At 45.8% G+C, this 16,839-nt stretch overlaps 1 long non-coding RNA gene and 1 pseudogene across 1 annotated transcript; one reads left to right on the top strand and one right to left on the bottom strand.

The window, feature by feature from the left end:
* Window positions 1–742: 742 nt before the first annotated feature.
* LOC123152861 (L-type lectin-domain containing receptor kinase IX.1-like) lies at window positions 743–5,170 on the top strand (annotated as a pseudogene).
* LOC123154780 (uncharacterized) lies at window positions 1,438–4,011 on the bottom strand. Its single transcript, XR_006477055.1, has 5 exons — window positions 3,707–4,011; window positions 2,844–2,925; window positions 2,545–2,771; window positions 2,185–2,257; window positions 1,438–1,736 (listed from the first exon to the last, which is right to left on the bottom strand). It is a non-coding gene; the product is annotated as an uncharacterized lncRNA (long non-coding RNA).
* Window positions 5,171–16,839: the final 11,669 nt, after the last annotated feature.

Raw genomic sequence — 16,839 nt, 5'->3', positions numbered from 1 at the left:
ACCAAGCTCACACAGGGATACAAACTCACGCCCAACCACAAAGACAAATAAGGTTCTGCTGAGGGCACCAGCTCAACAAGCCAAAAAAATGATGTGAAAATATAATCAATGATGAATCCAATGGTATTGATTTGGTGGTCTATATGTTAATATATTTTTCTACAAACTATAAGGCTATATTGAGATAAACCTTAAATGACCTACCAGCAGCAAATTAAGCTACCATATGCATACTGACTACTTTGAGAGCTAAAGGAAGTTACTTTGACAGAACATCCATCAACCCGGTGGAACTAAACTACACTACCAGCAAATATTCTTGTCCCTCTATTTTCGATAATTCCAGCTATGAACACCAATGATACTTGACAAGTATGGTGGAAATCTCAGTTCAGCACGTACTCAAACTTTTCTGACCCGACTTCAGTTGTTGATTATGAAGGAATCACAAGTCAAACAATATGATAATACAGTCAAGCATTGAAGGCGCCAAATCAATTTTAAAAATACCAATGGACAGGCTATAAAGGGGAACAAAGTGGGTGCTAGTCTACTCAAAACTAGCTTTTGCAGGTTTGGCAGCAAGACATTAAGTTAACAGGAGAACTTGATTCTCCTAATTAAAACCGAAGCTAGCTATATGATACAGCCTATATCTCATCAGCCTAGTCCCTAGTCACTACTCGGTCCGGAGCCAAACAGCAAGCAACAATGGCTGCAACTACAAACTCGCCACCTTCCTTACACCTCCGTGTACATTTGTCTCTGCTGCTCAATGTCACTGTCGTTTTTAATGAGCGGACCTCTGTGTCTGGCTACTGCGCTCTCCTTCAGCTTCAAATTCTCCAGCACCTCCGACACCGACCCCTGCGACACGGAGCTCTGATGCGAACGTGATATGCGCATGGGCTCCGGCGGGATGGAGCTAACAAAGAATGAGATCAGAGCCAACTTGTAGAGTGTCGGCCGGGCGTCATATAAGCGCCCTGTGCCGCTCTGGGACAACGCCACCAGTGAGGTGGCCGCTCTGGGACAACGCCACCAGTGAGGTGGCCAGCTTCTCCTCCAACTTCACGTTCCGGATCAGGCCCCAAAACGAGAGCTTTGATCAGCTTCATATATGTGACTTGAACGGCAGCGCCGGTATGGGTGACGGTATGGCTTTCTTCCTGGCGCACTACCCGTCCAGGCTCCCTCCCAACCTGTGTTTTGAATTTCGGTTTGTGTTTTTTTTCGTCCTTGGCCGAAATGGACGAATTTCGGGAATTTTAAATTTTTCAGCAAAATCTCGGGCGAAATTGCAAAATCAAAATTTGAAATTTTGACCAAAATTCAACCGAAATTTGGCCGAAATTCGGCCGAAATTCAAACAAAATTTGAAATAAAACAAAGCCTAAACATAGCAGCGCAACAACCATCAGGATTGATCATATAAACTTCAGCAAATAAGCTCTAGGGATTATTAAAACTGCATCTGTCCAACATAACAGGCACACATTAGTTATAAAGTTGCCTCCAACATAACCCTTAACAGTCCAGCATCAGTTCAACCATCACAGCGTAGTTCAGACTTTAAATAGTCCGGTACAGCCAACAGACTTAAAAGGATTACTGATAGAAACAACAGCTCCAAAAGACAACCATTAAAGCATGACATTAAAACAGCAGCTCCAAGCTTGCCTATATCCAAAAGCTTCTTTATATCCTTGGTTATTCTATTTCTACACATGCCATTTCTGGTTTAGAGAAAACAAAGGAAGGGTCAGGATGGAGGTAGTTCTGCATCGGAATTATCTTCTACCACTTTGTGCAACAAAAAATAAAATGGATTAACAGGACAAGTAAGTAGCTAGTAGAACAATAGTCAAATGTTATGCATGCTCATGAATCAAATAACAAATCTACTGCAGCAATATAGTGTTTTATTCACAAAAAAGCTTCAGGAGCAAAGGTTAAATGCCTCCATATACTAGAATGATGAATTCTAATTTATAGTTTGTACTCCGGCACAACAAAACTCGTAAGGATACAAAGAAAGCAACATAGACACAAACAACCTGCTGTTGGCTTGGACTAGACATTTGTCAATTGTCACACGGAAGGAAAATCCATGGTGAAAAATGTGAATCAAAAATCATGCATAAGCTCAAAAATATTGAACGATAAATATAGTGGTTAACATACCTATAAAACAGCAGCTCCAAGCTTGCATAAATCCAAAAGCTTCTTGATATCCTTAGTTCTTCATGTGGCATTTCTGGTTCAGAGAAAACAGAGAAAGGATCAGGATGCATGTAGTTCAACATCAGAATTTTCATCTTCCACTTTGTGCATAATGAAATAAAACGGACTAACAAGGAAGTGTCTAGTGCAACAATAGTCAAGTGGTAACATTTCAGGATAATATAAATACATTGCTTAACATGTCAATGAGGCTAGGCATAGATAGAAAGTGCATACATCTAAGTAACTAGCAGCTCCAAGTAACTAAAATATTCTAAGCAATTATCATGAATGATAAAACACTAAAAAGAAGAGACTTACCCGCAGATTTCTAAGCAACAAGTATAGGTTGTTGACGTCCTTGGTCTTCTTCTTGACAAGCCGTACAGATCTACGGGTCTCCAAATTGCCATCGTTTGGTGCTGCGTCCATTTCCACTTGAATTTGCGTCTCTTTTTCCACTTGCATTTGTGCCTCTTGCTGATCTTGCATTGATGGATCATCTTCCTTGTCCCCAAATACTCTGAATTGTGATCATCCTCATCTCACTACATGAACAGCGCAATGTACTGTTATGTCCACTCACGCCAAAAAACTTCAACCAATTTACGAACAAATACCAAATAGTTTTCCAAGATCTTTGGGAACCACTTGCACTTGCATCATGGTTGCCGCTGCCACTCCTATTTGCAGTTCCATTACCTGAAAATCAAATGACAAAAGAACACCGGTCAGTTATGAAGATTACGTAACTAAGAAAGCAACCCTTGCTTACTAGGTAGTCCTCATATTAATAATAAACAAAAAAATATACAATCCGATGCTCTAGTTTAGATACTAAGGAATAAGTAATTTATATACAACTCGATGCTCTAGTTTGCCAAACATACAAGTCACAAACTGTAATCTGTTCTTGAGAAAGATAGAATGATGCTTAGTTCTAGAACCACCACGTAATGGTACCTCTGAAGATTGAAATTAATCATCGGTCAACATCTACTTTTCTGTTGAAATTAAACTGTTCTTGAGAAAAAAAATTAATGTTGCGCACAAGCATGATCTCAACAGCTCAAAAATAAGCACACTGCACAAATATATGGAACAATTATATATTTTAGGATGTTCATAACAAGGTTTGTAATCCACTTTTCTGTTGGACCAAAACGAATATTACCAGATCTAGAGCATCCTTGGTGACTACAAGATACATGTATATTTCAGATTAATAATTACACTACTGTGTTCAACTTAACAAGACTCAACTTTTCTTACCCCCATATGATATATGCATTTGCCAAGCCATTTACCAGGGGCCTCTCCTTAATCTAAAGGAACACAAGTACATCGCAGTACAGATTATAACTAAGAAACAAAGTAACATCGATCTGAAATTGTTGAAGCATTAAAACTGCATGCAAGTACCAGGGATGAGACAAATTGTTGCTTAAGTAGGAGGATATAAAGGCATCAAGAACATTCGTACCTTGCCAATCAACCTCCGCCCTCTAGGCTGTTGCCGCTGCCCCTTGCTACTGCCTCCGTTCAACTGGTCGGCTGGCGCACCATCAGCTCCGCTGTCACAGCCGCCGAGCACCATACTGCAGTCTTGGAGAACCAAAGGACAGGAAGCGGATGGGTGGAGGCCATGAGATGTGGAGGAGGGCCGGAGAAGTGAGCGCCTTGGCCGGAGATGTGGAGGAGGGCGAGGAGATGGGTTGGAAGCACTCGCCTGAGATGTGCGCAGCGGCGGCGCCGCACACAGGAGGACGGACAGGGAAAGAGCAATTTAGGGTTAGGTAGCGTGGGTTCGTGGTTTTGTCTCAGCGGAAGAAGGCTCTCGAAGCTGGGCCCGGGAAAAAAAATTCAAACTGGGCCAAATTATTCGGCCGATAGGCCCATATATCGGGCCCTAGCGAGACGGCCGAAATTCATTTTTTTCGGCCAAAAATCAAAACGCAGCTCCCAACAGCTACGGCATGAACCTCGCTCTCTTCAACGACAGCAACAGCTTCAACGCCACTGGCAATGACCGTGTGGTTGCGGTGGAGTTAGACACCTACTGCAACTTCATGGACCACAACAACAACCACATCGGCATAGACGTCAACTCCATCGACTCCAAGGGCCTACACAAATGTGACCAAGCGCCTGGTCTCTGACGACACCATCATGACTGCCGAGATCAGCTATGACAACCGTACAGGTGTTCTGGTCGCCCGTCTCCAGATCGACGGTGACAAGCGACCGTACAGGCGTACACCGTGAACACGTCGGTGGACATGAAGAACGACTTGCCCCCAGCAAGTTGCAGTCGGTTTCTCTGCAGAAACTGCTATCTGTATCGAGCTGCATCAGGTGTTGTCTTGGTCGTTTAGCTCCACTCTAAATGGCGCCACGGTGGCTACCAGTCCACGGCGACGGCGACTAGTGCCTGTGCTGGTGCCTTCGGCGGTGGCAGCTTTTCTTGTGTTGCTCTGCGCTGTCGCCATCATAGTCTGTCAGCGACGCATATGGGAGAGGCTAGATTGTTCCGACAACGAAGAAGAACATGAGCAAGCTGAGTTCGAGAGAGGGGTAGGCCCTAGACGGTACCGCTACCGTGAGCTCGCCGCTGCCACCAAGGACTTTGCGGAGGAGGAGAAGCTCGAACGAGGGGACTTCGGCAACGTCTATCGGGGCAGCCTGAGCGACCAAGACCGCCCCGTGGCCATCAAGATGCTCTCTGCGGAATGATCTGCACAGGGGAGGAAAGAGTTCGAGTCAGAAGTGAAGATCATAAGCCGTCTGAGGCACCGGAACCTTATGCACTTGTTAGGTTGGTCTGATAGCCGCAAAGGACTCCTGCTCTTCTACCAACTCGTGCCAGAAGGCAGCCTTGACCGACACATATACAGCAGCAGTCTGCTGCTCACTTGGCCAGAGAGGGTACGCAACAAAATCAATTTGATAACTAGTAGATAGATCATTATGGTAATTAATTAGGACCGTGATATTTGGCACATCGTGTGCCACATAGCTAAAACTATCACACACCTCCTCTTTCCTCTTTAATTACATGCATAATTGCATTACTAGAATGAATAACCTTTTTTTCGCGTGCATTCATTACTCTAATTACATGCATGCACTAGAAGACAAAAAAGTTGATCTCATCCTAGATTCTCCTTATTCCGAAAATTCAAAATGTTTTGTAGCTCAAACCATCAGTCGGATGAAAAGATCGTTTTGACATAAAAGACTCGTCGCGACGAGACCTTCAAAGCTAGATCCCATGTTGGTATGTTCCGACGATTTTTTTCCAGATCAAAAGTTACCACGCCTCGGCTACATAAGTTATCACACATGTAGTATGCAACTTACCGTGGTATTTTCACATAATTTACCAAAGGAATAAACATTGTTCTTTTCACATAAATTACCAAAGGAATAAACATTGTTCTCACACCTTCTCCACATGCATATGCATGTATGCACTAGAGCACAAAAAAAGTTGATGTCATCTTAGATTCTTCTTATTCCCAAGATTCAAAATGTTTTGTAGCTCAAACCATCGATCTGATGCAAAATTGTTTTCACATAAATGATTCGTCGCCACGAGATCTTCAGAACTATATCCCATGTTGGTACGTATGTTTCGACGACTTCTTTTTTTTGGGTCAAAAGTTAACATGCCTCGGGTACATAAATTACCACCCCTGTAGTATGTAATTCCCCGTGGTATTTATACATAAGTTACTCGGGTTATATTTTTCAGCAATTTTTCCCACTTGGTCAAAAGTTACATCGGTGTTTGTACTTAAGTTATCAGGAATGTAATTCGTGTATTACCATGCTATTATCACATAAGTTATCAGGGGGAGGGGGTTATGTTTTCAACAACTTTTTCTCTCCTTGGTCAAAGTTACCGCAATATTTGTACGTAAGTTATCAGGTACACGGTTCTTTAATTACTAAATTCTTCTTATTTTGAAAATTTAAAATATGTTGTAGATCAAACCGTTGGTCTGATGAAAAATCCGTTTTGACATAAAAGATTTGCCGCGACGAGATCTTCGAAATTAGATCCTATGTTGGTATGTTCCGATAACTTTTTTTTTTAGGTCAAAAGTTACCACGCATCGGTGACATAAGTTACCATGGCTGTGGATGCAACTTATCATGCTATTTTCATATAAGTTACCGGAGGGTAGTTCTCCCACCTTCTCCACATGCACATGCATGTATGCAATAGAGGACAAAAAAGTTGATGTCATCCTAAATTCTTTTTATTCTAAAAATTCAAAATGTTTCGTAGCCCAAACCCTTTGTCCGACGCAAAAACCATTTTCATATAAAAGATTCGTCGTGCCGAGATCTTTGAAACTAGATCTCATGTTGGTATGGTTTGATGATTTTTTTCAAATCAAAAGTTACCACGCCTGGGCTACATAAGTTATTGGGGGGTCATGTTTTTCAACAACTTTTTCTCCCCTTGGTAAAAAGTTACTGTGGTGTTTGTATGTAAGTTGTTGGGTATGCGATTCTTATATTACCATGTTATTTTCACATAAGTTATGAGTGGTGTTTTTCCATAATTGTTTTTCCTTGTTGGTTAAAGTTGTCATAATGTTTTTATGTAAGTTATCAGGTATGCGGTCCATAAATTATCAAGTTATTTTCACATAACTTATGGGGGGCGGGGGGTGTTTTCAAGAACTTCTTTATCTCGTTGGTCAAAGTTACCGTGTTGTTTGTATGTAACTTCTCAAGTATGTGGTTGGTTTATTACCATGCATTTTTCATATAAGTTATAAGGGTATGTTTTTAGCAACTTTTCCCCCTCCTTGGTCAAATTTTTGACGATGTTTGTACGTAAGTTATCAGGTTCGCGATGCTTAAAATATCATGTTATTTACACAGAAGTTACCGGGTATGTTTCATCAACTTTTTTCCCATGGGTAAGTTACTGCGGTATTTTTGACGTAAGTTATCAGGTCCGTGGTGTGTATATGACCATTCTACTTACATAGAAGTTACCAGGGGTATGTTTCAAAAAAATTGTTGCTCGATTCCAAGTTACCATGGTGTTTTCACCTAAGTTATCAGGTCTGCGGTGTGTATTTATCATCCTATTTACACAGAAGTTACCGAGGGTATTTTTTCAACAATTTGTTTCCGCATGGTCAAAGCTACTGCAGTGCTTGTACCTAAGCTATCAGGTATGTGGTGTGCATATTACCGTATTATTTACATAGAAATTACCTAGGGATCTTTTCAACAATTTTCTTTCCCATTTTTCAAAGTTACCATGGTGTTTTCACCTAAGTTATCAGGTCTGTAGTGCATATATTGTCATGCTACTTACATAGAATTTATCGTGGGTATGTTTTCAGGAACTTTTTTCTTGGGTCCAAAATAACAAGAAATCATCGGAGGTATTTTCAACATCTTTTCCCTCCGACTTAAATTTACCGCGGTGTTTGTACGTAAGTTATGTAGTTTGTGGTGCGTATATTACCAATGCTATGTACACAAAAAAACCAAGATTATGTTTTTCAACAACCTTTGATGCGCATATTCAAGAGAGAAACATATAAACCCAGTTCATACGATGTGAAAATTGTGGATGCCATTGATCTTGTTAATATATCTGTGGTAAGCATGCAAATACAATATAACAAGAAAAGCATAATGAATTCCCTCATCTGATATACATATAGCTGTACTCTTACTTGTTTCCTTCGGATCAATATTATATGAAGAAGTGATCTTCCTCAACGCCTCTAGAGGGGAAGCACAAAAACTTGCGCTGTCCAAATTTGGAAGAAAACTACCTGCATCTGAAATAAGAGCAAAAGGGTCATACTAAGAAATATCAAGAGGTTAAAAATACGGCAGGCATTCAGCTTCATGATGAAGCATGCATCATTAATAAAACAGCATGCAGAACAAAATAAGACACAGAAAGCGCATTGTAGAAGTGCATCTGTTAAATAATACCATTGTTGAGTTTACATTTATGATTTAGCCAAAGAGCAGCTCACTAGTTCTAATGCATAGCTAGATGAGCATTGTTCTCAAGTTTCTTCTATTCCTGAAGGAAACCAGATCCATTGTTGTTGGGTTCATGTACTTGAAATTTTCTATCTGACTAGAGTGACATTGGTCAGCCTACTCGACCAGATTCTCTGGCATTGTGCTAGAAGAGCAGCAGGATCAACCACAGAAAAAAATCATGTGTAGTAAGTTCACTTCGAAGACTGCAAAACATGTACAGCAACTCACTTTCAGGGCCATTGCAGTGACTGACTGGAGCTGCCAAATTGTTCAGGCTTAGGATGTCAAGCGATCGAGGCGCCTGATCACCAACAGCTTGGCCGCCTGCGCCATCTGTGCCATCCTGGTTCTGCAGCCCTGCCGTCTGCTGCTGCCGCTTCTTTTGTTCAAAGTACTGCCTCTGCCTGCCCACCATGTTTGTTCCGATAGTCAGTCACAGTGACATGAGAACACTAACTGTGCCGAAGCAACTTTCACAGCTTGAAAAATCGGTGAGCCTAACAAGGTTACCTGCTCTGTGTCGATTTCCTGGACTGCGCTCATTTCAAGCACCAACAAGCCCAACGCAAAGCCGTCAGGTCCCCAAAAATGAATCAAATGTTAGCAATTCGTTACGAAATACACTGCTGCATGCTACGATTATTAGGTCAGCCAGCAGCCGCCGTTGCAATTGCTGCGCAGAAACTACCCAAATACAGATTTCAAACAAAAAAAACCCGAATCATGCTAAATCCCCAAATTAAGCGCGGCGTAAACGGGGGGCGGGGGATCCGAGAACTCACGGCATACACCTGCCTCCTGGAGCCTCCCGTCCACTGCAGCATCGCGGGAAAGCGGCCGAGCTACCTCCCCGGGTGGCACGAGGAGGGAGGGAGGGGCGCGTAGGGCACGGAGGCGGAGAGAGGGGCGCGCAGGCGGCTGGCGCGGAGGGAGAGTGGCGGCGCCGCGGCGGGGAGTAGTCGGTTGGGGATGCGGCGTCGAGGCCGCGGCGCCGCAGGCGAGCGGCGACGGGGAGGCGGCGTCGGGTTTTGGGAGCAGGAGCAGCGCGAGCACGGCAAGAGGAGGAGGTGCGGAAGAGAAATGGGAAGAGTTGGGGAGCGTGGCGCCTTGGCACTCCCACTCGGCATCGGGTGGGAGACGGTTCGAGCGAAGCGGGCGACGGAGCGATGGCCCACACACCAGCGACAGACAAAACAAAACTGCTCACTGGAACGTTTCTCGTGCGTCGGATTTGAAATGGACGTCATCCAGGTGGTGTGGTGAATTTGCAATAAGGCACAGGGTTGCCAAATACATTTTTCCAATTAATTAACCTGTTTGAATTATACTGTACCAGATACAGAATTATCCTTGGCCTGGAATCTGCACTACGCTATCTCCACACAGAGTTGGAACAGTGTGTGTGCTGCACGGTGACATCAAACCCAGCAACATACTTCTCGATTTATTGCGGAGCACCAAGCTAGCGGATTTCGGGCTGGCAAGGCTTGTGGAGCATGGAGCCGGACCGTGGACAAAACAGGTTGCCATGGGCACAGCAGGGTACATATCGAAAAAGATTTTCGCCCCGTTTTATATATACAGCACCGAACCACAAGTACCATGATACAAACTCACGCCACCACCGCACACGACATACAGACCTAAGGCAAGATACAAAGGTGCCGGAAACCGTCACATCACCCCAACGACTACCAAGCCACTACATATGCGCGAGGACAAACTGCTTGAAGCCACCGGAAACCTCCAATCCTCCGAGGGGAGGTGAGACGGAAACGATGGAACTAGGACTATACGATGGTGCCAAAAGGGAACGACCACTGATAGCCGTCACCATCCAATCTCAAAGATCGGGTTTTCACCCGGAGCAACTCGAAGGAGAAAGGCCACCGCGACATAGCCTACAAGAAGGATACGGTGTCCACGGACGGGGTCGCCATCGACCAATACAAGAATGGGCAGGTGATGTACCCCAGCACGCCCAGCCCTCTGAAGCAACCTAGCTCAGCCAAACACCAGCGACCACCCACCCCCGTGGCCATGGCCGCTCGCCCGCACCCGAGGCGCAAGTCCCACCCATGAACGCTGTGGCTCTCGCCGCCGGCGCCGCCGCCCTGCATCCGGACACCCCCAAGACCGACCAAAGTGATCGGCTTTGGGCCAAAGGACGCACCCAACCGAAGAAACCGCGGAATATGTCCTACCTCAAACAACGCCGGAGCTATGTCAACCCACACATGGCCGGGGAACGGGGGAGGAGGGGGAGCATACACATCCAGGCTCGCACACCCCTCTGCCAGCGACGGGTGGCCCGAGCTTGTCGGCACCTCCCATCCCTCCATCCTGTCTCCCCACCGGACACCTCGTGTGTGGCCCCACCTCGGCGGAGACCGCAGCTCCACGCGAGGCCACCAACATACACCCGCCCGCCAGAAAGGAGAGATACCAAGGGCCGCCGCCAATCGCGAAGGAAGCTCACTGAGGAGCCCATCTTCACGTGCCGTCATCGTCCAGCCGCCGAAGCTTCGGATTCCGGCCGGCCTGCCCACGGACCAACCGCTGCCGCGTCGCACCACCACCCGTCGTGGCCATGGTAGGGGCAGAGACCAGCAGCCCGCGCCGCCAGGCCCTAGATCCTGCATCGACCCCGCCGGCCCTGGTGACCAAGGCACGCCCGCCACCACCGCGCCAGTCACGCCACCGCCAGCAGGCTCCAGTTCGCCGCCACGCTACCGCGCCCGCCGCCAGCGCCGCATCCCAAGCAACTGCCTCGACTCGTGCCAAAGGCCCCCACCGAGGAGACAAGGCAGCCCCGTCGCCGCCGGCGCCTACCAGGCTTCGCCCGGCACGCCCTCTGGCGGCGGCGGGGGAGAGGAGTGAGGAGGAGGGGAGGCCCGCCGACGGCGCTAGGGTTTCTCCCGTGACGCGCGCGTGGGGAGCGTCGCGGGAGCGAGAGGAGGGGGCAGGGGGACTCAGATCCTCCGCTCATGCAATCCTCATGTGTCGTTTCTGTGAAAAGGAGGAATCCTCGTGCTCTTTGGACCCTTCAGGCTGGTTAACATTGCTTCTCTTAAAATCCTAACAGTTGCTTTTACTGACCCTTGAGACCTTTTGTTAATCTATACTATGGCAGCATGCGAAAAAAAAGCATGGCAACAAGCAGCATATTACTACCAAATGTTGCCATCTACTCGCCATGTTAGCTAATTATAAGTAGACAACTTGGGGTCCTTGCCAACAATTAATCATGATCGTTAGTGCTGGCAGGCATTATGATTAATAAAAGCATCCTTTACCGAGAAAAAAAAAGCATCCTTAATAGATGTTAACCGGAGCAACTCAAGATGCTGAATTTGGTGCATTGTCCAGGGACGGTTACCACCAACTAATAAACTCTAGTGCGCATTTTTTTTCTATTGAGAAATTCTACCACTGAACCGTGTTCTTTATGAAATGTACTGAAAGTATTTGACTCAAGTGGATAAAGGAGATCGGGAGCATCTCTTTTGCGGCGATATTTCCGCCTTCCATGATAGCCATCGGACATGTTCCGTTTTGCCAGTGGAAGCAGCATAAGATCTATTGGACTGGTAAATGGAACAATTTTCTTGGCTAACGCTGGCAATCGAAGCCAACAGCTCAAGATAGCAATGCTTTGGAGGATGCTTGATTAAGGCCGAGCTGATGGATACAGAGGTCTTAATTCGGTTAGGATTTCAAATTCTCACACACATTCTACGATCAAGGGACATACTGAGCGATTTCGCTAGCAGGGTAGTGCACTTACCTCGACGTTGTCGTCGTCACCGAGGGTCCACTTCACACCTCGTGGCACGGTCAAGAAGGTGGCCAGATCGCCTCCAGGCCGGAGTGACCTAGCTTTTGGGGGGCTGATGGACTTGCACGTCACGTTCGTCCCGGACCTCGTCGCGGCGCGCACTCTCACCGCCGCCGACGGCGAGATCCTTCTCCACCACGGCGCCCTCTGGATGGTGCTGATCGACAAGCGAGGCGTGATGGTAGACGCGCGGTGCATGCGCGAGGGAGAGTGCATCGAGGTCAACCAGGTCATCTCCTTCCCGTGCCATTTGGCTAGGGTTGACCGTCTCATCTCGCCGCGATGCACGACCTCGCCACATGTGGGTCCCTACGTGCAGCGGGGAGGAGGAGAGACATGCAGCGTTTGGATGCGCTACACCTGGCACCACGAGAGTTGCCGGATCCGATTCATGGCCGTCTCACCGCCATGAGGGGCCCAAACATGGCCATGCCGCGGAGATATTTAATGGACGCGGAGGGGACGGAGCCGCACCCAATTCCCCACCGACCACCACCACGGTTGGGGCCGATTCCCATCTCGCTCATCTCTTCGGGCATCGGAGAGAGCTAGGGTTTCCTTATCCCCTCCGCCTCCTCTGCGTGATTCCTTCGGCTGGTGGCGCGGCAAGGTTGGTGGCGACAACCGATCCTTCGCTCAGATCGTCGGGGGCCCAAAGACCCGCAGCGACCCGCCCACGATGATGGGAGATTACAGATGGGGGGAGATTTGGAGGGCGGCGCGACACCTTTGGCCGCGGAGGGTTTGGGGGAGGGCCCAAGGCGCCGCTGCCCAACCAGACTCACCCTATGGTGTGGCAGCGATCAGATCCACCGATGCCTATGGCTGGAAGTTTGAGATCTGATCGAGGGGGCGCTGTAGATCAATGGGAAGCGGCGGCGCGGGCGATGGGAGGAGGAGCCAAGGAGTGGGAGGCCCAGAAGACGGCGCCGCCCAAGGAAGCGGTGCCACCTCCTGCCGCCGGTCCGACTGCGACTCCGACCACCAAGAGCTCTGAAGAACGGTGCCTCAACTGCAACAATCCAGGTCATTTCGCTCCTCGCTGCCCTACCATTCGTTGCGAAAAATGCAACAAGCTTGGTCATATGGCTCAGTTATGCCAATCTCTGAGGCCTTGGGAGTGTATCCCTTTCCTATGTGGTTTTCAGTCCCTTGGACAGGGATTCTTCTATATCCCTGATCTGTGTGCATCCAAACAAAATGCTGAGAAAACAAGCAATATGGTGATCACCATTATAGAGGGGGCTGCTACTGTAAAGAGATTGAACATGAGTTTAATGGGTTTTTTTGCTCATAAACCTGAAAAAAAGGTGGCATTGTACTGCTCATTCCATTAGCCCTACGCAATTTTTTATGCGGTTTCCTAATGCTAGTGAAGTAGAAAGAGCTTGTTGTTATGGCAAACGTCTCCCTTTGAAAGATGGCTCAGTCATTGTTTGCATAACTCCATGGTCTGCTTCTGTGGGGGCTAAAGGGGATATGGAAAAAGCATGGGTTCGAGTAAGAAATGTTCCCTTGGAAAAAAGATGTACTGAACATGTTGCATTTGCTGGGGTGCTGGTGGGTATAACTTTGGAAGTAGATGAAGCCACTTCGCATAAACCTGAGTATGCTAGAATACTACCTGAGGGACTTCCTTCATCTGCTGAGGGATGCTGGGTGAACAATTCTATGATTTCTTTTATGAAGTTGAGAAAATTGTGTCGGTAGGGAGAGATAAGAATCAATCCTCGATTGCTGTGGACAACAGTGCATCCCCTTCATTCCCAAAGAAAGCTAGGGTGGATTCATACCCTACTTATTCTACTGGGCAAGGGGAGACTAGTGCTTCTATGGTGGGGAATCATTCATCCCAAAGCTATGATAAAGGATCACAATGATTATCTGCGGTTGTTGAAAATGAAGATGAGGAGGATAGTGATGAGGGGAACCATACTGAGCTGCTAATTGAATACATGGCCAGAGAACATGCTAATGAAAATTTGGCCTATTATGATTCTCCAATGAACAACAATTCCTTTGAAAACAATGCTGATAAGGTGGAAAATGATGGTGGGGGTGTGTCCCCTACTCCTGCTATCAACACTAAAAATGGTGCTTGGGAAATCATCCAAACCCCTGTTCCTCCTTCTCCCATGTTTCTTCAGCATTATGAAAACCCTCATGGAGTTCTGTTTCCTCCTTTGTCAGATTATGTGATCTAGCCCTCCTTGCCTCATATTATTCCTCTTGAAGAAGGTTCAGCTGAGGGGGGAGAGAACTGCAGTGAGTACACTATTGAGTCACCTTCTGGGTCGCCCATACACGATTCTGTGGTACCTGAGGACCTGGCTACACACAGACAAGTCCACAAACTAGAGAGGGTGGAAGATAGGGCTGCCAACAGAATGATGAAATGCGATTCTGAAGGTAAAAAAAATGCTCAATAGTAACAATCAATTCTCGGTTCTATCTAATACTGATATTGTGTTGCGTGCATCCCTTATGGGAGTGCAAATTCCTGATGATAATTTTGCTACTATTGATGTCATTCGCGAACTAGAGACATCTAGGAATTTACTTCTTTATAAGAAAAATGAAAAAGAATCTCCTAGTATAACTATCAATGATGGGTTGGGTAATAACATTCCCTTATCTTTAACTTGGGATGAGGGCTATAAAGAAGAGGAGGAACCTTTTATTCTTGTCCAATCAAGGCAAAAAAGAGGAAAATCAGCGAAGAAGAACAGTGGTCAGTTCGTCCCCTATTGAACCTGTGAGGCCTATTACTAGAAGTCAAAAACGAAAAGGAGATGGTAGGGATGCTATGAATCCTGGCAGACCTACCAGGGTGAAAGATAAACCTGAACGATATAAATGATAGGTATATTTTGGAATTGTAGGGGGGGCAGGTAAGAAGGGCATGTCTACCTGCCTCACTGACATGATTAATGCCAATGGGGTGGACTTCTTTGGGTTGCAAGAAACGATGAAAGGCAACTATACCCCTTCCTTCTTTAGGAAATTGGATCCACATCAAAAGTTTCATTGGGAGTGGAACCCTTCTAGGGGGAAATCTGGAGGCATCCTTTGTGGTCCTAATACAGACAAGTTTGATATCCTTGGGGTAAAACACGGGAAATTTATTCTGTAAATTGACTTTTTCGATAGGAGCAAAAATTGCAAGTGGGCTTTGATGGTTGTATATGGTGCTGCTCACGATGAGCACAAACCTAAATTTATGGCAGAAATGTCCACTATGTGCCATAATACCCCCATTCCTTACTTAGTGGGGAGGGGGGGTTAACATTCTGCGTCAGAGCGGGGAGAAGAACAAAAAAACCATGTCCCATTTTTCTGATGTGCTTAATTCTGTCATTCACTTGCTAGAGCTGAGGGAGATCAATATGTCAGGAGGTTGCTACATTTGGTCTAATAAGCAGGAACACCCTACCCTGGAAAAATTGGATAGGGTTTTGATGTCCTCTGACTGGGAGGATTTATATCCACTTGTTTTCTGTTCATAAGATGGTCAAGGAGATTTCTTACCATAAACCATTACTTCTGGATGGGGGTGGCGTCATCTAGGGCCCCGGGGAATAGGTGCTTTAAATTTGATAATGCCTGGTTGACTAACCCAGACTTCCTTCCCTTAGTGGCTGAGATCTGGTCTAAGCCAATTTATACAAATGATCCTATTGATATTTTAAATACCAAATTGAAGAGGTTTAGAAGTCCTTCAAAGGTTGGGGATCCAATATTTTTGGGCACAATAAAACCAGGAAGAATATTATTAAACTTGAGTTGCAAGAACTAGAAAAACTTGAGGAAACTATTGGTCTCTATGGGGAGGCTTATACTAGGAAGTTGGATATCCTAGTTCAACTTAATGATATATATGTAGAAGAAGAACTTCATTGGCATCAATTCTCTAATGAGAGATGGATTCCGAAAGGGGATAATAACACTTATTTTTTTCATGAAGTGGCCAATGGTGACGTAAAGAACACTCTATGATTTCGCTTGAATGTGGTTCCGTGATTGTAGAAAGGACCAAAAATTTATTTTCCCATGCTACTGACTATTATAAAGATCTGTTTGGACCGGCCCCTGGCAATATTTGCCACATTGATGCTTTTCTTTGGTCCCAGGATGAAAAAAAATCTCATCTGAGGATAATGAGGACCTGACTCGACCTTTTTCTCTTGAGAAAGTTAAAAAGGCTTTGAGATGAAATGTAATCGAGCCCCTGGTCCGGACAATATCCCTGTTGAATTCTACCAACATTGTTGGGATGTGGTGGCCCCAGACCTTTTCAGCTTGTTTGAATGGTTCTATGAAGGCAAGCTGGATGTGCAGCGCTTGAACTATGGTATTATTACACTGCTTCCTAAATCAATAGATGCTAAAAAAAATCCAGCAATATAGACCTATATGTTTGCTACGTTGCCCTTATAAATTGATCACTAAAGTCATGGATCTTAGGGCTGGCAAGTTTGCTAACAAATTGTTTAGCATCCAACAAAATGCCTTCATTAAAGGGAGACATATTGTGGATGGTATCCTATCTTTACATGAGGTGTTGCACTATACTCATGTGAAAAAGCGTGTGGGAGTAGTTCTTAAGATCGATTTCGAGAAGGCCTATGCCAAAGTTAATTGGGAGTTCCTACTGGATTGTCATGTTAAACGTGGTTTTAATTCCCAAGTGGTGCGGGTGGGTATCGCAAATCCTTAAGAATGGTACGGTGAGTGTGAAGATC

Source organism: Triticum aestivum, chromosome 7A (genome assembly GCF_018294505.1).
Source record: "Triticum aestivum cultivar Chinese Spring chromosome 7A, IWGSC CS RefSeq v2.1, whole genome shotgun sequence".
In the NCBI taxonomy this organism is placed as follows: domain Eukaryota; kingdom Viridiplantae; phylum Streptophyta; class Magnoliopsida; order Poales; family Poaceae; genus Triticum; species Triticum aestivum.
The sequence above is the reverse complement of the archived record's forward strand: the minus strand, read 5'-3'. Positions and strand labels throughout refer to the sequence as shown.